Here is a 10,983-nt window from a genome sequence, read left to right on the forward strand (position 1 = left end):
ACCCTGACTTCCAGGTAAATACTCACCTACCCTAACCCTAACCCTGACTTCCAGGTAAATACTCACCTACCCTAACTCTGACTTCCAGGTAAATACTCACCTACCCTAACCCTGACTTCCAGGTAAATACTCACCTACCCTAACCCTAACCAGGTAGGCCAGTTGAGAACAAGTTCTCATTTACAACTGCGACCTGGCCAAGATAAAGCAAAGCAGTGCGACAAAAACAACACAAAGTTACACATGGGATAAACAAACATACAGTCAATAACGCAATAGAAAAATTTGCATATAGCGTGTGCAAATTAAGTAAGGAGGTAAGGAAATAAACAGGCCAATAGTGGCGAAGTAATTACAATTTAGCAATTTACACTGGAGTGATATATGTGCAGATGAGGATGTGCAAGTAGAAATACTGGTGTGCAAAAGAGCAGAAAAACAAAAACAAATATGGGGATGAGGTAGGTAGTAGATTGGATGGGCTATTTACAGATGGGCTGTGTACAGCTGCAGCGATCGGTAAGCGGCTCTGACAACTGACACTTAAAGTTAGTGAGGGAGATATAAGTCTCCAACGTCAGTAATTGTTGCAATTTGTTCCTGTCAATGGCAGCAGAGAACTGTAAGGAAAGGCGGCCAAAGTAGGTGTTGGCTTTGGGGATGACCAGTGAAATATACCTGCTGGAGCATGTGCTACGGGTGGGTGGTACCTAGCAAAGACTTATAGATGACCTGGAGCCAGTGGGTTTGGCAACGAATATGTAGCGAGGACCAGCCAATGAGAGCATACAGGTCGCAGTGGTGGGTAGTATATGGGGCTTTGGTGACAAAACGGATGGCACTGTGATAAACTGCATCCAATTTGCTGAGTAGAGTGTTGGAGGCACTCTCTTGTAAATGACATCGCTGAAGTCGAGGATTGGGTAGGATAGTCCGTTTTACGAGGGTATGTTTGGCAGCATGAGTGAAGGAGGCTTTGTTGCGAAATAGGTAGCAGATTCTAGATTTAACTTTGGATTGGAGATGATTAATGTGAGTCTGGAAGGAGAGTTTACAGTCTAGCCAGACACCTAGATATTTATATTTATATTCTAAGTCAGAACCTTCCAGAGTAGTGATGCTAGTCGGGCGGGCAGCGATCGGTTGAAGAGCATGTATTAAGTTTTACTAGAATTTAAAAGCAGAATTTAAAAGCAGTTGGGGGCCACGGAAGGAGTGTTGTATGGCGTTGAAGCTCGTTTGGAGGTTTGTTAAAACACAGTGTCCAAAGAAGGGCCAGATGTATACAGAATGGTGTCGTCTGCATAGAGGTGGATCAAAGAATCAGCCGCAGCAAGAGTGACATAATTGATATATACAGAGAAAAGAGTCAGCCGAGAATTTAACCCTGTGGCACCCCCATAGAGACTGCCAGAGGTCCGGTCAACAGGCCCTCTGATTTGATACACTGAACTCTATCTGAGAAGTAGTTGGTGAACCATGCGAGGCAGCCAGTAGAGAAACCAAGGCTGTTGAGCCTGCCGATAAGAATATGGTGATTGACGGAGTCGAAAGCCTTGGCCAGGTCGATGAAGATGGCTGCACGGTACTGTCTTTTATCGATGCTGGTTATGATATCATTTAGGACTTGGGTTCACCTCAGGCACCCCCGTGACCAGCTCGGAAATCAGATTGCATAGCGGACAAGGTATGGTGGGATTCGAAATGGTCGGACGATCTGTTTGTTCACTTGGATTTCGAAGACCTTAGAAAGGCAGGGCAGGGTTTGGGTCTAGAGTGTCTCCCCTTTGAAGAGAGGGATGACCACAGCCACTTTCCAGTCTTTAGAAATCTGAGACGATACGAAAGAGAGATTGAACAGACTAGTAATAGGGGTAGCAACAAAGGTGGCGGATAATTTTAGGAAGGGATCCAGATTTTGCAGCTCTTTCAGAACGTCAGCTGTCTGGATTTGGGTGAAGGAGAAGCGGGGGGCTTGGGCCAGTCACTGCGGGGGGTGCAGAGCTGTTGGCCGGAGTAGGGGTAGCCAGGTGGAAAGCATGGCCAGCCGTAGAGAAATGCTTATTGAAATTCTCAATTATCATGGATTTATCAGTGGTGACAGTGTTTCCTAGTCTCCGTGCAGTGTGCAGCTGGGAGGAGGTATTCTCCATGGACTTTACAGTGTCCCAAAACTTTTTGGAATTAGTGCTGCAGGATGCAAATTTCTGTTTGAAAAAGCTAGCCTTTGCTTTCCTAACAGACTGTGTGTATTGGTTCCTGACTTCCCTAAAAAGTTGCATATCGCGGGGACTATTCGAAGCTAGTGCAGTATGCCACAGGGTGTCATAGGTCAGTCTAGCCTGGAGTTAACCAAGGTCTATATATCTGTTCTTGGTTCTACAATTTAGGAAAGGGGCATGCTTATTTAAGATGTTGAAGAAAGCACTTTTAAAGAATAACCAGGCATTCTCTACTGACGGGATGAGATCGATATCCTTCCAGGATACCCAGGCCAGGTCAATTAGAAAGTACTGCTCACAGAAGTGTTTTAGGGAGCATTTGACAGTGATGAGGGGTGGTCATTTGACCGGTGACCCATAACGGGTGCAGGGAATGAATCAGAGACCGCTGAGATCCTGGTTGAAAACAGCAGAGGTGTATTTAGAGGGCAAGTTGGTCAGGATGATATCTATGAGGGTGCCCATGTTTATGGATTTGGGGTTGTACCTGGTAGGTTCCTTGATCATTTGTGTGAGATTAAGGGCACCTAACTTAGATTGTAGGATGACCGGGGTGTTAAGCATATCCTAATTTAGGTCAACTAGTAGTACGAACTCTGACGATAAATCAATTCACATATCAATTCACATATGGTGTCCAGGGCACAGCTGGGAGCGTAGGGGGCTCTATAACAAGCAGCAACAGTGAGGGACTATTATTTACTATTATTTTTGGAGAGATGGATCTTTAAAAGTATAAACTTGAACTTTGGGCATAGACCTGGATAGTCTGACATAACTCTGTATCTCTACAGTAGATTGCAATTCCACCCCCTTTAGCAGTTCTGTCTTGATGGAAAATGTTGTAGTTGGGGATGGAAATTTCAGAATTTTTGGTGGTCTTCCTAAGCCAGGATTATTACTTCCGGCGCCGACAGAGATGGCCGCCTCGCTTCGCGTTCCTAGGAAACTATGCAGTTTTTTGTTTTTTTACGTGTTATTTCTTAGATTAGGAGCCCAGGTCACCTTAGGTTTCATTACATACAGTCGAGAAGAACTACTGATTATAAGATCAGCGTCAACTCACCATCAGTACGACCAAGAATATGTTTTCCGCGACGCGGATCCTGTGTTCTGCCTTACAAACAGGACAACGGAATGGATCGCATACAGCGACCCAAGAAAACGACTCCGAAAAAGAGGGAAACGAGGCGGTCTTCTGGTCAGACTCCGAAAAAGGGCACATCGCGCACCACTACCTAGCATTCTTCTTGCCAATGTCCAGTCTCTTGACAACAAGGTTGACGAAATCCGAGCAAGGGTGGCATTCCAGAGGGACATCAGAGACTGCAACGTCCTATGCTTCACCGAAACATGGCTCACTGGGAAGACGCTATCCGATGCGGTGCAGCCAACGGGTTTCTCCACGCATCGCGCCGACAGAAACAAACATCTTTCTGGTAAGAAGAGTGGCGGGGGCGTATGCCTCATGACTAACGAGACATGGTGTGATGAAGGAAACATAAAGGAACTCAAATCCTTCTGTTCACCTGATTTAGAATTCCTCACAATCAAATGTAGACCGCATTATCTTCCAAGAGAATTCTCTTCGATTATAATCACAGCCATATATATCCCCCCCAAGCAGACACATCGATGGCTCTGAACGAACTTTATTTAACTCTTTGCAAACTGGAAACCATTTATCCGGAGGCTGCATTCATTGTAGCTGGGGATTTTAACAAAGCTAATCTGAAAACAAGACTCCCTAAATTTTATCAGCATATCGATTGCGCAACCAGGGGTGGTAAAACCTTGGATCATTGTTACTCTAACTTCCGCGACGCATATAAGGCCCTGCCCCGCCCCCCTTTCGGAAAAGCTGACCACGACTCCATTTTGTTGATCCCTGCCTACAGGCAGAAACTAAAACAAGAGGCTCCCACGCTGAGGTCTGTCCAACGCTGGTCAGACCAAGCTGACTCCACACTCCAAGACTGCTTCCATCACGTGGACTGGGACATGTTTCGTATTGCGTCAGATAAAAATATTGACGAATAAGCTGATTCGGTGTGCGAGTTCATTAGAACGTGCGTCGAAGATGTCGTTCCCATTGCAACGATAAAAACATTCCCTAACCAGAAACCGTGGATTGATGGCAGCATTCGCGTGAAACTGAAAGCGCGAACCACTGCTTTTAATCAGGGCAAGGTGTCTGGTAACATGTCCGAATATAAACAATGCAGCTATTCCCTCCGGAAGGCTATTAAACAAGCTAAGCGTCAGTACAGAAACAAAGTGGAATCTCAATTCAATGGCTCAGACACAAGAGGCATGTGGCAGGGTCTACAGTCAATCACGGACTACAAGAAGAAACCCAGCCCAGTCACGGACCAGGATGTCTTGCTCCCAGGCAGACTAAATAACTTTTTTGCCCGCTTTGAGGTCAATACAGTGCCACTGACACGGCCTGCAACGAAAACATGCTGTCTCTCCTTCACTGCAGCCGAGGTGAGTAAGACATTTAAACGTGTTAACCCTCGCAAGGCTGCAGGCCCAGACGGCATCCCCAGCCGCGCCCTCAAAGCATGCGCAGACCAGCTGGCCGGTGTGTTTACGGACATATTCAATCAATCCCTATACCAGTCTGCTGTTCCCACATGCTTCAAGAGGGCCACCATTGTTCCTGTTCCCAAGAAAGCTAAGGTAACTGAGCTAAACGACTACTGCCCCGTAGCACTCACTTCCGTCATCATGAAGTGCTTTGAGAGACTAGTCAAGGACCATATCACCTCCACCCTACCTGACACCCTAGACCCACTCCAATTTGCTTACCGCCCAAATAGGTCCACAGACAATGCAATCTCAACCACACTGCACACTGCCCTAACCCACCTGGACAAGAGGAATACCTATGTGAGAATGCTGTTCATCGACTACAGCTCGGCATTCAACACCATAGTACCCTCCAAGCTCGTCATCAAGCTCGAGACCCTGGGTCTCGACCCCGCCCTGTGCAATTGGGTACTGGACTTCCTGACGGGCCGCCCCCAGGTGGTGAGGGTAGGCAACAACATCTCCTCCCCGCTGATCCTCAACACGGGGGCTCCACAAGGGTGCGTTCTGAGCCCTCTCCTGTACTCCCTGTTCACCCACGACTGCGTGGCCACGCACGCCTCCAACTCAATCATCAAGTTTGCGGACGACACAACAGTGGTAAGCTTGATTACCAACAACGACGAGACGGTCTACAGGGAGGAGGTGAGGGCCCTCGGAGTGTGGTGTCAGGAAAATAACCTCACACTCACCCTCAACAAAACTAAGGAGATGATTGTGGACTTCAGGAAACAGCAGAGGGAACACCCCCCTATCCACATCGATGGAACAGTAGTGGAGAGGGTAGCAAGTTTTAAGTTCCACGGCATGCACATCACAGACAAACTGAATTGGTCCACTCACACTGACAGCATCGTGAAGAAGGCGCAGCAGCGCCTCTTCAACCTCAGGAGGCTGAAGAAATTTGGCTTGTCACCAAAAGCACTCACAAACTTCTACAGATGCACAATCGAGAGCATCCTGGCGGGCTGTATCACCGCCTGGTACGGCAACTGCTCCGCCCTCAACCGTAAGGCTCTCCAGAGGGTAGTGAGGTCTGCACAACGCATCACCGTGGGCAAACTACCTGCCCTCCAGGACACCTACACCACCCGATGTTACAGGAAGGCCATAAAGATCATCAAGGACATCAACCACCCGAACCACTGCCTGTTCACCCCGCTATCATCCAGAAGGCGAGGTCAGTACAGGTGCATCAAAGCTGGGACCGAGAGACTGAAAAACAGCTTCTATCTCAAGGCCATCAGACTGTTAAACAGCCACCACTAACATTGAGTGGCTGCTGCCAACACACTGTCATTGACACTGACCCAACTCCAGCCACTTTAATAATGGGAATTGATGGGAAATGATGTAAATATATCACTAGCCACTTTAAACAATGCTACCTTATATAATGTTACTTACCCTACATTATTCATCTCATATGCATACGTATATACTGTACTCTACATCACCGACTGCATCCTTATGTAATACATGTATCACTAGCCACTTTAACTATGCCACTTTGTTTACTTTGTCTACATACTCATCTCATATGTATATACTGTACTCGATACCATCTACTGTATGCTGCTCTGTACCATCACTCATTCATATATCCTTATGTACATATTCTTTATCTCCTTACACTGTGTATAAGACAGTAGTTTTGGAATTGTTAGTTAGATTACTTGTTGGTTATCACTGCATTGTCGGAACTAGAAGCACAAGCATTTCGCTACACTCGCATTACCATCTGCTAACCATGTGTATGTGACAAATAAAATTTGATTTGATTTGATTTGATTTGGATTCAGACACGGCTAGGACATCAGGGTCGGTGGAGTGTGCTAAAGCAGTGAATAAAGCAGACTTATGTTAACATGCATGAACCCAAGGCACTGGGCTTCAGCAGCCCAGTGCTCCAAATAGCATACTTGCTTTATTTGAACACCTATAAACCCATCCATTAACAAATGTACTTGGTAAATGTCCATCTAGCAAGCAAGGCAACTAAAAGCAACTTTCTAAACAATGTTTTGGTTTGTTAGTAGCTTGTTAGCTAGCTAACTAGCAGGCTAACCAGTTCAAATAATGACCAGAGTATAGCTGACAACACCTTAACTTTAGCTACTTTTTATTCATTATTAAAGGAAAATAAACCCACCACAACAACATAATTAATTACAAGGTAATGATGGCGAGTTTATAGAAATTAGGTTTTGGTTGTGTGTATGACAAGATAAAAGTAGGTCATTCAATATGAGAATTTTAGAACTACTGCACTGTCTTGTCACAGTGGATTTGGTCTTGTTGCTGTAGCAGCCCAGTAACCACGACAACGGGCATTGCGAAGTTTGCAGAGACATACATTTTTTTCATGCCTGTGCAACAAGGAAACAGTCGCAGCGCCGGTCGACAGACATTCCACCAGAGTATAAATTAAATGTTGTTTTGACCAGCGACACTTGTCACATTCTAATTGTCTACAGACATGTCATTAAAACAAGTATACACCACCCTTAACCCTGACTTCCAGGTAAATATACACCTACCCCAACTCTAACCCTGACTTTCGGGTAAATATACACCTACCCCAACTCTAACCCTGACTTTCAGGTAAATATATACCTACCCCAACTCTAACCCTGACTTTCAGGTAAATATACACCTACCCTAACTCTAACCCTGACTTTCGGATAAATATACACCTACCCCAACTCTAACCCTGACTTTCAGGTAAATATACACCTACCCCAACTCTAACCCTGACTTCCAGGTAAATATACACCTACCCCAACCCTAACCCTGACTTTCAGGTAAATATACACCTACCCCAACTCTAACCCTGACTTTCAAGTAAATATACACCTACCCCAACTCTAACTCTGACTTTCAGGTAAATATACACCTACCCCAACTCTAACCCTGACTTTCAGGTAAATCTACACCTATCCCAACTCTAACCCTGACTTTCAGGTAAATATACACCTATCCCAACTCTAACCCTGACTTTCAGGTAAATATACACCTACCCCAACTCTAACCCTGACTTTCAGGTAAGGAACTCCAGTATGGCCACCGACACAGCTCACAGGAAAATCTTCTATCTCTATTGTAGAAACAAGGCCTTGAGCCATGAGCTCAGCTAGGTGTTATTCTATCATGGTTAAGCCAGGCACATGATCAGATTGGGATATGTTTTGGGAGGGATGAGCTTGAATCAGTTTTTAAAGTTGAATATGACCAATTGAATATAACAAATCAGGCTAATAGCTACTACCATAGTGTGACAAGACAGATGTATGACTCAGTGCCTTACAGATGTAGGATCTTAATTTGAGCCAGTTTGCTACAGCAGGATATATAATTAATGGACGTTTTTGTAGGGGTTGATACATTTTTCGTTAAGGAAAATTAAGTAGATTTATAAAATTGGAAATAGTACACTTTAGAAGTGTTTTAAAAACTCAAATACACTAAGTTTGCATTTCCTGCTGTGCAGGAATTTTGTCAGCAACAAAAGAGTGATCAAATTAAGATCTTACATCTGAGATGGTGACGTACGACCGCGCCTGTGTCTGTTTCCCATGGACAGTCAGCTCTGGTGGACATCTAGCCGTCATGGACACAGGTTCTCACCTGGTTATTCTGAGAGATTTTATCACCTCAACAACTCTGTCCAATTAACCAACACACACAAACATAATCACATACAACAGAAAGTGTATGTGTGCATGTGGTTATGTGTATGGGTGGGTATGCATTTGTGTTTGTGTTTTGTTTGTGTGTGTGTGTGTGTGTGTGTGTGTGTGTGTGTGTGTGTGTGTGTGTGTGTGTGTGTGTGTGTGTGTGTGTGTGTGTGTGTGTGTGTGTGTGTGTGTGTGTGTGTGTGTGTGTGTGTGTGTGTGTGTGTGTGTGTGTGTGTGTGTGTGTGTGTGTGTGTGTGTGTGTGTGTGTGTGTGTGTGTAGGGCTGATGAACAAGCCCCAGAGTTCCTGTACACTCCCTCTCATTAATTCATTCTCTCTCACTCTCTCTCTTTCAATCTCCTCACAAACCTGTTAATAATGACGACCTCGCGTTATAAAACTCACTGATGTGAAATTTACAACATCCCAATCGCACCACTACAGTACTTTCCCTGGAGCCGGATGAAGTTGCCCCTAACCACTGACCCAGACCAGGTGTTATTACATCTCCCTTATAGTTTAAGGTTAGGAGTGGTTAGGTTGAGAGTAATCTGATCCTAGATCTGTGTTAAAGGGCAACTTCTACCTATCACGAATGGCACTTCATTTTCTGAAGCCTCTCTGACCCATAGCCAAGGAAATATGTTTGGGGGTGGGGGTGCTGTGATTTTTTTTGCCTATTGGGGGGATGCAGAATTATTATTTTTTTGCCCAAGCTGAAGATGTCTTTATCGGTCTACTAATACAGGACTAGTAAAGGCTCAGTGCATGACTTTTGAGAAAAAATGTACTAAATGTATTTGAATGTTTACCAGCATTTGTAACTTGACTCTGTACAAAACAGTTCATCTGATTAATACTGTTGGAATATAAAAATAGTTGCTTGATATGTTTTGCAGTTTCTTGAAATACTTTGCAAATGCAACTTATTTCTATGTGAACTGAAATGGTCTATTCATTCCTTTTCAGTAGACACTCTTATCCAAAAGAACTTACAGTAGTGAGTACATACATTTGCATGCTTTTTCAAACCCACAACCCTAGTATTGCAAGCGCCATGCTCTACCAACTCAGCCACATCATCACATCATCACAAACCACTTGATGTCTCAATGTACTCAATTACTCTACTGTACATTGTTTTTCTTCATGGTGATGGAAAGTCTAGTTACAATCCTAGATGACCAGCTTGTGTACAATACAGTAATGTACATTATGTGGTTTGTAACCATTGTAAATTAATACTGCACAAAAAGTGTTTGTTTTCCATGTTATTTGAAAAATATTGTGGATGTTTTGTTTTCTTTGCCTATAACTTTGCACTTTTTGATGTAAATGTCAGAGCACAGCGTTTTGTTCTTCATGGATTCCATTAAAATGACAATCAAAGAGAAAGGGACAGGGCAACGACTCTTACAACTCCAACTATTGAGTCATGTTCTTAATTATACAACTACCTTTTTTACCAAAGTGGAGATGCTGAAAACACGCTACACGCTACAGACGTCGATGTCGCTCAACTAATACTACAATGAACGAAAATATGAATGCAAAATGCGACAATTTCCAAGATTTTACCGAGTTACAGTTCATATCAGTCGATTTCAATAAATGAGGCTCTAATCGATGGATTTCACATGACTGGGAATACAGATATGCATATGTTGCTCATAGATACCTTAACAAAAAGGTAGGGGGGTGGATCAGAAAACCAGTCAGTATCTGGTGTGACCACCATTTGCCTCATGCAGCGTGACATATCTCCTTTGTATAAAGTGGAACAGGCTGTTGATTGTGGCCTGTGGAATGTTGTCCCACTCCTCTTCAATGGCTGTGCGAAGTTGCTGGATATAAATGGGAACTGGAATGCGCTGTCGTACATGTCGAGCCAGAGCATCCAAACATGCTCAATGGGGGACATTTCTGGTGAATATGCAGGCCATGGAAGAACTGGGACATGTTCAGCTTCCAGGAATTGTGTCCAGATCCTTGCTACATGGTGCTGTGCATTAAAATGCTGAAACATGAGGTGATGGTGGCGGATTAATGGCACGGCAATGGGCCCAAGTATCTCTGTGCATTCAAATTGCCATTCATAAAATACAATTGTGTTTGTTGTTGATAGCTTATGCCTGCCCATACTATAACCCCACCGCCACCATGGGGCACTCTGTTCACAACGTTGACATCAGCAAACCGCTCACCCACATGACGCCGTACTGCCCAGTACAGTTAAAACCAGGATTCATCCATGAAGAGCACACTTCTCCAGTGTGCCAGTGGCCAGCGAAGGTGAGCATTTGCACACTGAAGTCGGTTACGACGCCCAACTGCAGTCAGGCCAAGACCCTGGTGATGACGACGAGCACTCAGATGAGCTTCCCTGAGACAGTTTCTGACAGTTTTTGCAGAAATCCTTCAGTTGTGCAAACCCACAGTTTCATCAGCTGTCCGGGTGGCTGGTCTCAGACGATCCCGCTCGTGAAGAAA

At 44.6% G+C, this 10,983-nt stretch overlaps 1 protein-coding gene across 4 annotated transcripts in view; it reads left to right on the forward strand.

The window, feature by feature from the left end:
- sema5a (sema domain, seven thrombospondin repeats (type 1 and type 1-like), transmembrane domain (TM) and short cytoplasmic domain, (semaphorin) 5A) overlaps positions 1-10,983 on the forward strand; it is a 210,875-nt gene that overhangs the window by 112,816 nt on the left and 87,076 nt on the right. The window lies entirely within an intron of this gene.

The sequence above is a fragment of the Oncorhynchus gorbuscha genome, linkage group LG12 (genome assembly GCF_021184085.1).
Source record: "Oncorhynchus gorbuscha isolate QuinsamMale2020 ecotype Even-year linkage group LG12, OgorEven_v1.0, whole genome shotgun sequence".
Lineage (NCBI taxonomy): Eukaryota > Metazoa > Chordata > Actinopteri > Salmoniformes > Salmonidae > Oncorhynchus > Oncorhynchus gorbuscha.